Genomic DNA, 15,243 nt, shown 5'->3' on the forward strand with positions numbered 1-15,243 from the left:
ATGACCACGCCACGGAGCAATTACATGCCCACCTGTGGTAAACGGCAGGTGCCTAAGGGTGAAGGGAGGGCCAGGTATGGGCAGGGGGGTTGACTAATGAGGCTGTTCACCTGAACAAATCAGAGATAAGCAGGTTTTTACATGTAATCTGAAGAACAGCTTCCACCTGGAGAAAAAAATACAGGAGTGATATGGGATAAAAGAGGCGCCCTCAACAGTCACAAGATGTACAGAAACTAGATAAGTGAAACCAGAGTGTGGAGGTGGGATCTTTGGCATGTTTAGTAACATTTCCTCAGACTCAAAGTTGATGCCTTTTCTTTGTGACACAGCTTCATCCTACTTTATGACACAAATACATTTATTGGGCAGAGCAGTAAGCCTTAATCAATAATATAGTCTGTTCACCGAAGCCAAAGTTAAGATTAATGTGTCCGTCTGTGTAGTACAAGCGTCCAACACAAGGTGGAGCTTGTCCCTCACGAGAGCCTCCCCCTCTGGAACCCCTGCCTGGTGGGTTAACCGTTCCTTCTCCAAGAGAGATGGTCTCCTCAGGAGAGATAAGGGCCTCTGTTGGCCACCATTAATACTGTAAGACTCTCGACATGTTGGGTTTATTAACATCACATACAGTTTGACCTCTCCTGCTAAGCCAGGGGAGAAAAAAACCCAGCTATATAGTGGGGGAGGTAATATTTAATGAATTGTTTAATCCCCCCCCCCCCGATCAATAATTCAGCGCAGGGTAAACTAATGGAGCCTTGATGGAAGTCTCCAACACCGGACTTGATCTAGCAGCTTTTAAAAGATTCATTATTTTTTATGTCGATACATATTATACACAGTTCAGTCGTTTCCAGTGTGATACATAAGTACACAGTCAATAAATAGTCTAAATTACCATAGAGCTGATTCAACATTGGACATTAAATAACACATTTACGATCACATGATAGTACATCATATCATTTTATTATTATTATTACATTGTGCACATAGGCTACAACTAACTTGTATTTACAGTACTGATTGCTTTATTGCACATCAAACCAATTTAGTGTCTAACTAATCACTTTCATTCACATATCCTTAACGACGTGAAACCCATTAAAGCAAAGATGAAGAAGAGCCCATGCTAATTTTAATCAGCTAATTGATATTTGTGTCATCCAGAGAGACCCATCTACTTCATTTTTTTTTTTTAAGGGTGACAGCCAACAGTTCATGCTACTTTTAGCGGTATATTTTTATCTACAAAGCCAAATGTCACAGATGCGGACCACCAATTTGGAAGCTCTCTGGAGAGTCGTTATCAGCCTCCACCAGAGGCTTAATTAATTAGGCTAACTGGCTGAGGTGATTAATTTGTGACATCGGCAACCAGTTCTCACCTGGAGCACCTCAGCAAGGCAGCTATTAGGCTAATTGATCACAGAGTCAGTTATGTCTGGAGATGTGACACAACATCATAATGAAAGCACATTACATCTGGAGAGAGACAGAGAGAGAGAGAGAGAGATATTCCTCTGTGCCGATACTGGAGGAGTAGAAACTGTTTTGTGAAATGACACCCCACTGCAGCCGGGTCATTTCCGGGGTCGTGGGTTTTCCTTTCCTCCTCTGTGGAAGGTCAGGACACATGAAGGTTAAAGTTATCCCAGATCATTACCTGCAGGGGGGGAAGCCTATCTGGAGCTGTTTCTCGGTATTTGCTGTTCTAAAAGGGCCTTTTTTTATCTGGGCCACCTCTCTCTCTCTCTCTCTCTCTCTCTCTCTCTCTCTCTCTCTCTCTCTCTCTCTCTATCCCTCTCCCTCTCTCCTCCCATCCCTCTTCTCCGTTTGCCTAGAGCCGAGAACCGCCTGTGACATTCTGATTATATGGAGTGGTGGCAGCGTTGAGATTGCACTATTGAAAACCGTGGAGAAAGTTTACGCGAAAAGCTTTTTTCGAAGGGATATTTCTGAATAAGGTGTTTAAAGCAGAGGCCGTGGTTAAGCCTGGTTGTCGAGATGTAGATAGCTGTGGGGGGGCGGAAGCAGCTGCTGCCAAGTCAATCAGGGGTGGGAAGACGGGGAGAAAAACATCTCCGCTGTTAATGCACAAGAAAACAGGAAGAAGGCTATGGTTTCCATTAGCCTGCGTGGATGGCGCTGTCATGGTTACTCTGCTCGCCCTTTTCTCACAGCGTGTCACACACACACCCCCCACACCTCCCATCTCTCTCTCCCCCTGTCACTCCCTCCCTGGAGAAGCAGAAAACCCAAGGCCCATTACGTCGGCCACAACCCCGGGTTCATTCGTAGTGCACTACCAAGCGGATCTGGTTCACATGGAGTGCCTTCCTTTCATTCATTATTAAATCCTCCGTTTTTTTTCATTCAATCAAGGCTGATTCTGGCCAGCTAAATCAGCAGTTTGTTTTGTCTGTGACAGTCAAAAGGCATGTGCTTTTGATTGTTTAGCTAAAGTCTGATTATTCTCTTCTTAAATGTCATAGTCACACTTAAGTGTTGAGCTACTTTTTCCAGTTTGTTTAAAAAAAACCAAAAAAAAAAACCCTTCCTCAGTTTGTTTTTTTTGGCACGGTTCACCGGTGTTTTTTTCCCCCCGCTGCCAGTTGACAAGATTGTCCTTATTCAACTGATGAACTGTTTGTGGAAGAAAAGGAAACAATGGAGAGGCTGCATAATGCGTCCTCCCGCGTCATTCAATAGCCTGCCCAAGGCAACAGCTACCAGGCCGTGTTCATGTAGATGGAATGCCGCTGTGTCTCGCTGCTCCCCTGCCTCGCATCCCACATCACAGTAAACAGACAGCTCCTCTTCCGCATTGCCAACGTCGATCCATCACAAGCCGGTGATGGGATATTTAAAGTCATAAGGACCACTCCTGTCTCCTCTTTGTGGCTGCAGGTTGAAGTAGTTACTGCTTAAAAGGATGGCCTGGATTTTTGCCCAGGGACAAAGGGACGATTGGCACAGCCTGCGACGGGCCGTGAGGGTCACAGTGCACGAGGAAATAGGTTAATAAGAGGGCGACTTTTTGAAACGCAAAACACTATGGAAGACAATTCTATTAACCTGATTTTCTCATCTCGTCTGCTTCTTTTGTTTACAAGGACATTGGAGCGACAACACTCTGCGACAACCTTGAAGCAAATGTGTTTTGCATGCAAGCTGTAAACCATTCCTCCCAAGTATCCGCTTTACTCGCAGCAAGTTGTTGCACTTTGCATTGTCATTAGTCAAAAGCTCTACTCTGCGAGTATTTCAATAAACTGAAATGTGAGTTAAGTCAATTTCGGACCCACAGTTGGCCAGTACATCCTTGTGCAAGCTGTTCTTTCAATCCAAAGTAATCTGCAAAAACTGTAAGTGTTCCTCCTTCCTCTCATGTTTGTTTTCCAAATCTGCAAATTTGAAAAAGGGAATGGAAATGGAAAATTAAGCTTTGTCCTTGTATAGCGCTTTTCTGGTCTTCCAGCCACTCAAAGTGCTTTAAAGCTCCATGTCATCATTCACCCATTCATAAATCTCCGGCACAGCAATAAGGGGTTAATTTTCTTGACCAAAGACGCATCGGCACAGACTATTGGAGCTGGGGATCGAACCGCCGATCCTCTGATTGAAGGACGACCCGCTCTACCAATGAATAATCTTTTCTTTTTTGGCAAATTGATAAAAAAACAAAACGTTTTTGTTCTTTAAACCATTTATAAATACTGGTATGTCTTTACGCTAATATATCCCTATATTGAAATGAGTTCCCTTATTACTTTATTATATCAGTCATCATATATTGCACATTTAGCTCTACAGTGAATAATAACCATCGGAACTCCATCTGGTACAGACTACAGGTGATGAATGGCGTCTTGTTCCGTGGATGCAATATAACTCTTCAGCTTCCTAAGGGGATATAAATGATACCCTGATAGTGGTCAACAGCAGAAAACAAAGTGTCTTGCCTGAAACTGAAATGGCGATGTTTATAAGTAGTTATTAGAACTGGACGCTGATTCTTCCCCCAAGCTACCTCTCGGCTACCGCAACGAAAACAATCTTGAATTGCACACTCTGACACCCAGTGGCGCTCAATGACAAAAATCCATGCAAAGAATGCGAAGCCCTGAGCGAATTAAAGCGCTGAGCTTAAGCTGCCATTTTGTGGGCACAGATGCCTCTTGGATCATTGTGGCACCAAGCGTGAAATGAATGTAAAATCATCCATGATGCCTCTTGCTTCCATTTATTGTTTTTTTTAGGGTGCAGATGAGCTGACATCAGTGTTAGTGTCTCTGAGGATTCATTCTGTGTCTGTGTGTCTTTACACTCCTGGTCGTATCACTCTGTGTAGTTGCTGCGTGATAAGTGTACACAATTGACAAAGTTGTGTGGTGATCCCCGTTTACAGCGTTTTAATGTCTGTGTTCTTATTACTATGCAATGCAGATAACCATATATATATTATGGTAAACAGCTTACATTTCTGCCTGAAACAAATGAGCCCGGAGAGATGCACTGAGATGATTGATTCATTGCCTCTGTGCATGCCCAATAACTGCAAGCTGTGCTAAGGATGTAAGGAAGGTGAGGAGAGAGAGAATGAGGAAAGCTTTGTAAAGCTTTGCAGCCTTCATGCGGTGTCTACACGATGAGATGTCTGCTGATTGACTGATAAATCAGATGGCTGGACCCGAAAATGACACATTCATTGTTTTGAGATTGTCTCTTCTTTCCAGGAATATCTGTCCTGTCAATATCTGGCGGTAGACAGGTTTAGATTTGCACAAAGGGATCGGCTGTCCTGCCATTCCAATTAAAGTGGATCTGGGGCCGTGCTTTCTATGATAAGTGGTCTGTCTTTTATTTTTTTTATTTTTGTTTTTCTTCAGTTTCTCTACAACATTAAAGGCCAGCCCAACATCTCAGCATTTAGGTTGTGCTGCAGACAGAAAATTATACAATGTCTCCTGGGGCTCTTACTCTCATTGTTTTTTTTGTTTTTTTACCATAGTGCAGTCGATTAGTCAATTTCGGTAAACATCAGAAGATAGTCAACGCCAAGCAGCTTAATGGGGTGTATTCCCTGACTCGGCTTGGTTCTGATAACATGTAATTGACTGGAACAATTGCACAAACATGATGCATTAGAGCTTGATTAGTTGGAACCACTTATGGATTTGTTTGTTAGATCCAAATTATCTTTTGGACCACATGTACATCTCAAACCCAGCTTGATGGAAAGTGAACTGGTATCTGTTTCTCATTAAGATGCAACTTTTTTTGTAACGACGGGCCGCCCTGTGTATTGCGGTTTGCATTTAAATGCAGTGATGTTTAGAAGACTCAGCTATTGGTTGTCTGTTTCAACATATAGCACCCTGTCGCATCACGTTTCTCATTTAAGGTGGTGTTTTTGGTTGAATTGGTGTACTTGGGTTTTAAGAAATCTACCATTGAGTAGTTCTGGTTTTGGTCCTTTGGTGGCTATCAGTTCTGATTCATTGTCTCTCCCAGGATAATAGATGAGCCAACGTCTACGTGTTCAGTGGTGGAGATTAACTTTCCTCAACACAAACTCATCCATCCGTGCTCACATCTCCGGGTAATAGATGGCCACATTAAGCGACATGAGTCACATTAGACCACCACAAGAATAGGATTGTGCGGCGACTGGGTTTTTTAATTACATCAAATTACTCTTAGAATTGCACTTATCCAGGCTAATCACCACATCTCCATTAACGCCCCGAGATGAGATGCATCATGCGCTCTCGACAAAAACTGCCCTGTCCCCGGCTAACCAGTCATTATGACATGTCGTGAAAGGTCGAGGGCGGTTATGTAATGCATCAGGTCAAGACTGTGAGCGCTTCATTGTTGTTTATGAAACTATCTTATTGATAGCATGTCAGTCACTACTGATGGTGTGTTCATACAGCATTAACATGACACATTTCAGTAAGAGCTTTTCAATTGATTCGTGAGCCAGTTCTGCTCTTTGTTGTTGTGGCAACGCCATGTCATTTTAGGGTCTTTGTCAGGGACAAGTGGTTGTGAATTGCTCTTTCTTTCTTTCTTTCTTTCTTTCTTTCTTTCTTTCTTTCTTTCTTTCTTTCTTTCTTTCTTTCTTTCTTTCTTTCTTTCTTTCTTTCTTTCTTTCTTTCTTTCTTTCTTTCTTTCTTTCTTTCTTTCTTTCTTTCTCTCAATCTCTTCCCTTTTTCAATGGCTTTCAGTAAAGCTTTACTCTCAGATCAATCAAGCATTGTCGTCCCACCAATTAGGGAGTGGACTTAATTTTATTTGTGTATGCATCCATACATAGGCCCCTTACAAATTCAGTTAAATCCCAAGCCGCCAACAACCGCATTTCCAAAAATTAACATACAGTTGGATTGCCGTCACTCTAGTGGTCTTCAAAATGAATTATCACCAAAATCAAGATTTATTACCAAGCTTTACAATTTGATTGTCTTACATTATAAGCTTTCTGGGATGTTAATGTCCAACGCTGTTCTGAAGGAAGAGTAGAATATTGCGCATGGTACAAACTACTGAAGGCTATTTTTTTTTTAACATTCAGCTTTTATTCAATGCACATTGGAATTCCTAATGAAATTTAGGGCCTTCATATTCAGAGGTTATTTGCAAATCTCTGATCTGTATTACACTACACTATTACAGTCATGGAAAATTGGTTTGAAGTTATGAAAAAGTTTTGAAATGTAATTTTAAGATATGTGTGGGAAGGCTGGATATGTAAACTTCTCTCGCCTCGGAAAAGCTCCCAAAAGTACAACTTCTAACTGGAAAGGGTAGAGAGTGTTCTTTCATAAGGAGGTTAGTACAGATAAGCACTTATCTATTCCTCTTAATATTACTGGTGAGAGTTAATCAGAATCACCTCTATATATATTGCTTTAACCTTTTGTATCAGGAACATCGCAAACGGCTGAATGTAATAAAAATGTAATACAAAGGTTTTTAGTTAACAAGAAATATGAAATGTATAAAATCTAAATATGTAATTTAGTCACAGCCAAATATTATCAGCTTCACCACTTCGCAAGAAAGAAACAGTGTTAGCTTCCTGTGGTTTAGGAATACATGGTGAAACACCAGCAGCCCAAATGGCGGTTAATAATCAGCATCTCAGTTTGACACCTTAAAAGACCATTTACTCGGTTTAATGACAATGCAAGAACTCAGCTGACAAGTTAGCACAGTACCGCTTGAATAGCCTGCCCGGAATTCACTTAATTTCTGCCAGACAACTTGCATTCTCCATAAGAGCATTTTTATTGAGAATAAATGTAAATGCTGGTTGTTGTTTTTTTGCAGTCTGGCTCTGTTTTGATCGCTGCCTGCAGCCTAAGTTGTTGAATCAGCCAGAGCAAGAGCTGAGAGCAATCAATAGTAACCCCACAACATCTCAAAGTCCCAATGCCAGCTACACAATGGGGCAGTTTGAGCTAGGATTAGCCTCGGTCTAGACACTGTCTAGCCCATCATACAACCAAACCTGTATCCAATTTCGCTCTCAAGGAGAGCTAGACAATATAAGCTGTTACAATTATGGATTTTTCTTCATTTTTATCAGATAATGAGGGATATATGATCTATTGAAGAAGAACACTTAAGAAGAGCAAACTTTAATTCTGTGCAGAAACTCCAAACCTTTATTGAGAGAGCAACAGGGATCTGCAGTCACAGCACAGGTTTAGTCCTTAATGCTGTCCATGACAGCAGAAGCCAATTGTCTCGACTGTTGAATATGACTTTTGAAAACATATAGTAGTAGCAAAGGTCATGAAAATGTTTTATTAGTGATTATAAGAGTTAACAGCAGACTGGGCGCAGCTTGATTATGTAAGGAAGCAGGCTTTTGTTTTAGCATCACTCCTGAAGAGCAGATGATCATCGGGGTACAGACTGTTCAAACTTAGGGCATGGAAAAGTGTTTGAGCAAATAATTACTTTCTGTCCTTACTAATAACTTGTTAAGACATCATGACTTCACACATGTGGCTGAAAGATAGCTTAATTTGATATATTTGCCACCATATAAAAAGCAAATGAATGTCAAAACTTCTCCAGTAAGGTGTTTCTGCAGAGCAAACACTCCCTGTGTAAAAAAAATGTTTAATTTAATATCCTTTTCTGCCGAGTCCTATTATCATACAGCTGTGACGACCTGAATCCCTCAACAGACTCACCGGGTATCTAATTGGTATCTAATTCAATCAGTTTAGCGATTGTAAGTGGGGCGACAAAGTACGATGGCTGTCCTTCACAGATCATGGCTTTTGTCTGACTGTCAGCAGAGTGAAAGCAAACATAGCAGTAGCATTTTATCCAGGAGTTGTCTAACTCGTATGATGCCATCAAGGACCTCCAGATGTTATATAATAAGGGGTTATTAATTGGAAGGATAAAGAATGCAGTATGTTTTTTTGGAGAAGATCTATTTATTCACCATTTGCACTTACATTTATTTGAAGTTCCGATAGTAAAATTGTGCAGTATTTTATTTCAGTGGCTAAATTAAATATATAATAATAATAATAATAATAATTAAGCCTTTATTAGTCCCACAATGGGGAAATTATTTCTCTGCATTTAACCCATCCCGGAGGAGCAGTGGGCTGCAATGAAGCGCCCGGGGAGCAACTTGGGGTTAGGTGTCTTGCTCAAGGAGACCTCGGCATGTTGCCGGTAGAGGGGTTTGAACCACCAACCGTGTGGTTACGGGACAAGCGCTCTACCTCATGTGCCACAGCCGCCCCTATATCATTTATTTAACTCCTTTGCTCCAAAGCGACCTCCATTAAGTATATTCAACCTCGAAATTTGCAAGAGTCTAGAGGTCGACGATAGTGGATTTTTTAAGGCTGATATCGTAACGATAACTTGTAACAGGAAATATGCGATAGTAGATTAACATACCGATTCCTCCAAGATCCATTAATGTTGTTATATTCGAGAGAGAACTTTTATGGGGCGAGATAAACTGAAAATGGGTCAATAATGACTAAAATCAGCTGCAAAGTTTTAGCCCACATTTTCTAACCCTATCGTCAGAATAATGCATTGAGGTGTGTTTCATGCAGTGGAGAATTACTTTCTGAAGAAAATATGTCAAACTAAATAATAAATATCTAAAACCTAATTTAAAGTGTGTTAGCGATATTTTCAGCAAAATTGTGGCGGCCAGTTCCACCAATAACAGTAGTTTGTAAGACATCCTATCGACGCTGATTCATTTGTCTACCTCTACAAGAATCATTCAAGAACATCAACTTTTTTAAATATGCCATACTGCTTCAAATGCTACATTTAGTGATTATATATATATGATTATATAATTAGAGATTATATATAGATGTCTTTTCATTTTATGGGCCAAGGTTCAGTCTAAACTGATTGAGTTTTCAGTCTCCAGATGTCCAGATGTTTATGGAGAGCCAGTTCCATCATTGTGGGGCCCAGGACAGCAAACAGTCGTGATTTTCTTTGTTGAGCTAAAGCCGGGCCACCATCGTAGGGATGGAGTAGCAAGCTGATTGGCAGCAGCAGAGCGTAGTGGACGGGACCACCCATGTCACCATGTCCTGATTATAAGATGAGCCTGAGCCGTTCACAGCATGATAGGCGAGAACCATTGTCCAGCTGTTGGACATTACTATTCTCGGACGGCTCTTTCCAGGTGTACGCACGATAACTCGAACGTCAGTCAAATGATCCAACCAGTGCAGATCTCTTCTCACTCCTGACTTACAGCTTGTCTGTATGCATCTTTCTGCTCTGGGCGACAGACCTTTTCCCCAGAAGGCCTTCAGACCCTGCTTTGTATGTATGTATGTGCGAGCGTAGGCTGACATCTTCAACAGAACTTGGAGCTGCTGGTGCATTAGGGCGTATCTGTCTTCTGAGAGGAGGGCACCACAGGCAAAGTCATTCCACCGGCCATTTACTGAGCAGCAGAGAGGAGAGGGACAAAGAGAGATGCTCTGACTGAATTATGTCTTCAATTCCTCCACCTTACCACTGTATTTCCTCCGTTTTAATAATGTTGATATGATTGTTCTTGTCACCTTAGAGTAGTCTGACAACTCTGTGAAATGTCTGTAGTGATTACATGAGTGTACCTATTTGCATGCAGCAATTGATCTGGTTTTTAAATTAATTCATTCTTGCCACTTAGAAAAAGCAGGGTGGCAGATATGGAATGTGCAAAATGTCGGGTTCATCTATCCATTAACTTTAATGGGCTTTTATTTAGGCTTTTAAAGGTGCGTGATACGACATGAGGAGCATTTCGATTGCCTCTCGGCGGCTCTCAACATGCGGCTCCTAGCTAAAGGTGCAAACTACGACAAACACAACATGACGGAGCAGACTGAGGGTTGCAGTGCATGTGTGAACACGAGATAGTTGAGTAGAAGTATGGTTTAATAGAATCAGTCTTGTTTGGCTAAGTGGAAAGTTTATCCTGGTGTTATTACTGTGGATTCTCTCAGTGAGGTTGCCAGGCAACCAGTGGAGACCCAAGAGAGTCGCTGGCCCGAGCCAACTTCCCGTACAAATCACAACTTTTTGTTTGAGCTTTAGAGGTGCTAATAGGAGGGTTCTTGTTACCGTGGAAAGGGCCAAGCTAGCTGTTTCCCTGTTTCTTTATGCTAACCATTTTTGTTTCATATTTAGTCTAAAGATTCAAGAGTGCTGTTGGTCTTCTCATCTGACTCTTGGCAAGAAAGCAATCACGATTGTTTCCCAAAAAAGGACGACCACTTCCTATAGACCGGCAGGATGGTGCGGCTGTCTGTGTCCTTTATGTGGGAGAGAGGGCGGCTGAGGGAGGGGAAATAGGAAGGGCGCAAAACAGCAATTGAGGGAAGTGAGTGATCTCTTTCATTTCAAGAAGCAAGGACGGTATCATTTATTGATCTGGACATTTCATTAAGTGTCAGCGTGAAGTGTCACATTAGATGACAAACCGCTGCCTTCCTCTCATGACCCAGAGACCCCGAGGCCCTGTGTCACCATGACCGCCTCTCAGGCTCCTCTCTGTCTCCTCTCTGTCTCCTACAGTGTCTCCAGTTTGATTTCCGCCCGTGATTTAACACACTTTCTTACTCCATAATTAAAGCTCTCAAAGCTAATATGATACAGGCTGCTTTTTCAGTTGCATTTGGGTCCTATGTGTGAGTGTGTGCGTCCGTGGCTAGTCTCGCTTTCTGCTGCGGCAAATTGCACAATATTTTGGGTGGTCAGTTAGGGCATCATGCTCAAACACCTCTTGTGCATGCACAAATCTGCTTACTTCTCACTCACCCACCACTCTTAACAAGCCCCCGGGTCGCTAGGGGCTGCTAGCGATAGCACAGCATCATGCTAACTCTGCATCCAGAGAAACAGTTGAGTGGACACAGTCTGCACAGCTTTATAGTTTTGGACGGTGTGTTTGTCTAACCGTGAACAGCTAACAGAACTACCGGTGCACATACTGTTGTACCTCGCTGCCACTCAGCTGCTGCTGTTTTTTGAAGTTCGAATGAAGTCTGTTTGATGAAGCTTTACAGTATTTGTTGTATTCATTCAATCACATGTAACAGCAGCGGACGTTGCAGACACACCTTGCGGAGAGCTGCACTCCCATGAGTCCAACAGTCTGACGGCATAACACGGGAATAGATTTATGCATAGTGCATGAAGGGAACAGAAACGTCTTTGTGTGTGTATATGTAAATAAATAAAATATACTATTGCAGTTCAAGCTGAGATGATATTTATTTATGATGAACTGACTTTCACCCGTAAGGTGAATAGAAGTAATTTAGAATTCAGCTGCGCTTGATGCCAGACTGGTAAATGTTCTTCATTTTACCTCCACCTCTGCTTACAATTTAGTACAATATCTATAATAATAGATAATAATGAATATTCATTCATGCTTATTATTTATGTTACATAAACGGTTTAAGGGGGATTTCTGTTGACCTGTTTCTTTTAATCTAAAGTAGTTAAATCTTTTTTTTTTTTTTTTTTTTAAATGCATGTTTCTAAAGACTAAATTTAAATTATTCATTTAGTTTAAGTGATTAGGAACCGTTCAATTGGAATTTGTTCGGCAGTCACGGCGGGGGATATACAGCTTTTGTGCTGTGTTAATTACAGCTCAGTGGAATGATTCAGATGGAAGGGAAAAAATGGCTGAAATCCCCTGGGAGGGATAGAGCTGGAAAAATATAGTTTTCAAGAATATGCACTTATTGCTTATGCTTAGAGCAGCGTGACCAACGCAGTGTCGGAATTTAGATTCTGTTACCATCCTTTTTTCTTTTTTCTTTATTTTTAAGTAAAACATACCATCTAAAAGCAATGTGTGAGGCAGATGCTTTAATTTGACTTAATGATTTATGGCACTTCTTTGATGTCTGCATCTGATGACGCTGATGAGAACAGACAGACTCTTATATAGTGATTTCATTCTCATACCAAAGCTTTGATGTCCCCAAAAAATTGCATATCACCTACCTGATACTTCAACAGATTATATATGACAGCTGGTCCTCTTTGTCAGTGATCCTAGTCTGTTTTGTATGAATATGAGACAATACTTTATTAAACTTTATTAACATATGTTTCATTAAAGATATCATAAACACATGCAGTATGGTATACCATTAATGATACATTTATCTAATTGAGAAGTGGAGAAAACAGTCTTTTTTTAGGGATTTATTTTCTGATACTTGAGTTAGTCAAGTTAAGTTGCTGACAGAAAACTCTTGGAATATATCTAAAAGTGCACCTGCACACAAGTTTTTCTTCAACTATATAATCTGCAGATTTATTACTACTCAATAAATTACAAAGAATCTCAGCCTCCCAGTCAGCCGTCGTGTCAAATCATGAAAAAGGTAGAGTGAGTTTGTTTTAAGATTGCGACAACTCCTCACCCCAAGCTCCTCCCCATCAGTCGCAGGTGTTGAGAGCGTGGCGGATCAATACTTCATTAATGTTACAAGATTGAGGCCCCAGCTCCAGTCGATTTGCAATGAACCAGGGTGGCAGAAAAAGAGTTGGAATGCCAGGCCAGTCTGTCCTGTGACCATGAACACCAGTCACTGCGTATGCATGCTTTCTTATAATACTGTATGTGTGCACAAAGCCTGTCGGATGGGAGGGCAGCAGATCAGTACTTCTGTATTTTTTTTTTTATTGAAATTAGTTTGAGATCAGGGCTTTCTCAGCGTTTTGCATACTATACATATCTGAGCTTGATATGATTGTAATTGCTTCTGTGTAGCGTGCAGTATACTGTACCTGCATGGGTGTTTATGTTTCTCCAGTCATTTATTTTGGATTTAACTTTAAGTTGCACCACAAATATCTATTTATTTTTGCAGAACCATTTCTTAATCATGCAATGATGCATTCCATTCATTTAACTGCTGCACAGCTATGCTACAATCAAATATTACCACAAGTGTCAATAGTAGTTTTAATCCACTTTTACCCTCAAACCAACTGGAAACCTTAATCATATTGCATTCGTATATTGCCAGAAAAACTTTCTTCATATCTCTCATATGCCGTCCCCCTTTTTTTTTTCTTTCTCACTTACATTTGAAAGTCTAATATTTTTCAATTTTGACTCTTGTTCAAAGTCTTCCTTCACTTCAAGTGTAAAGCTGAGATTTATAGCACCCATCCTGTGACCGATGTGAATCTCAAATCCACTCAGCTGCTACGTATACGCACACAAATCCCATATGGATGTAACACATGTGACCATAACACAAAAGGCCCATTTGTATATTCTCCCTGCACTTATTTTCATTTGGTCTCAGCCTGTTGTAATATATTTCCCAGCATGTGTGTACCCCTAGTGCTGACCCAGTGTCCTTAATGTGAATCCAGAGAGGAGAGTTGGAGAAAGCCCTTGGTCTGATGCGAGTAAAATGTAGTTCATTGCCATGGAAACGCACTCCACGCCCATACACACACATTCAAAGGGACCACATACACACTATAAGTAGGTTAGTCAACAACAGAGCGTCTGTCCAGGTTAGGAGAGGACAGTGTCTGTGTGGATTTGGTCTGGTTTGGAAAGACTAGCTCACTCTCCAGACCAGTGACACAGAAAAATGTTGAAAGCATGTCCATGAATTACTTTTCTTGTCTGGACCTCAATGTTTTTTGGGGGGAAAAATCAGCAAGGTATAGATTACATCACTGTGCATCACTGACAAATGTATTATTGGTGGTTATTTATGGGGTTAAACTCAAAATATCTCTCACATTTATTAATACAAGACGTACCCAAAAGATATTGGAGTAGAAGCATTCAACGGCAGACTCCTATGCTGTTATTTAGTGCAGCTCATTAACCAGTAAGTGGTCCTCTACTTTTCCTTCAAAATGAAGTCATTTTTTGTTGTATAAAGATGATATTTTGGGCAATTTTGCTTTTATTATATAGCTGAAGTTGCGATAACGTGAAATGCGCTGTAACCATTCAGGCCACCAAGGCACTCCATCAGTGGTCTGTTTAAAAAATAATGACCTAATAACACTGTCTGAACTTCTAAGGTGGATTTTATGAGCTTGAATATCCAATGAGATCAGTCAGTCAGCTGGGTATAGTTTGCGGGTATAGTTTGCAGTCACAGTTACATTTTGAAAATAATGTGTTCATCTTCTTGATAGAAGTGCTCACCAGTTGATAGCACCTTATTACTGCATGTGTCCTGCTTTTAGCTATTGTGCTCAGTTATTGTAGCAGATACATTCCTCACATCATCGAGAGTGATAAACCATATCTGGAACATTTGTTAGGATCATCATTTCACGCATACAACTCCAACTATGCAGTAAATGTTGAGGCGTTTATTAATTCTTTTTTTTACAATGTGTGTTATGTTCAGGTCCTAAAGTTCACAGTACACAACAGCAGCCAAACACTCATTTTAAAATGTGGGCCGCCACTGAGGGAATGGCGTCTGGACTGAGATCAGATTTACAATTTGCAAATGGACGTTGTGTGTTTTTGCCAACAGATATGAGAGCGTGGCACAATGAGATGATAACATTTCGGTTAAGTGTGCAGTGCGTCTGCATGGTTTGGAAGTTTTATGTCTTTCTTTTTAGATTATATTTTTGTCTGTATGCTCTGGAGCTTGTTTCGACATTTTTGGCTATTTAGGACCAGTTGCCTGGCAACCAGCGGACAGT

The 15,243-nt window shown here is 40.9% G+C and overlaps 1 protein-coding gene across 2 annotated transcripts in view; it reads left to right on the forward strand.

Annotated features, from left to right (window-relative positions):
* Positions 1-15,243, forward strand: part of atad2b (ATPase family AAA domain containing 2B) — a 74,611-nt gene that overhangs the window by 31,492 nt on the left and 27,876 nt on the right. The gene's annotated exons all lie outside the window — the stretch shown is intronic.

Source organism: Anoplopoma fimbria, chromosome 18, assembly GCF_027596085.1.
Source record: "Anoplopoma fimbria isolate UVic2021 breed Golden Eagle Sablefish chromosome 18, Afim_UVic_2022, whole genome shotgun sequence".
Taxonomy (NCBI): Eukaryota; Metazoa; Chordata; class Actinopteri; order Perciformes; family Anoplopomatidae; genus Anoplopoma; species Anoplopoma fimbria.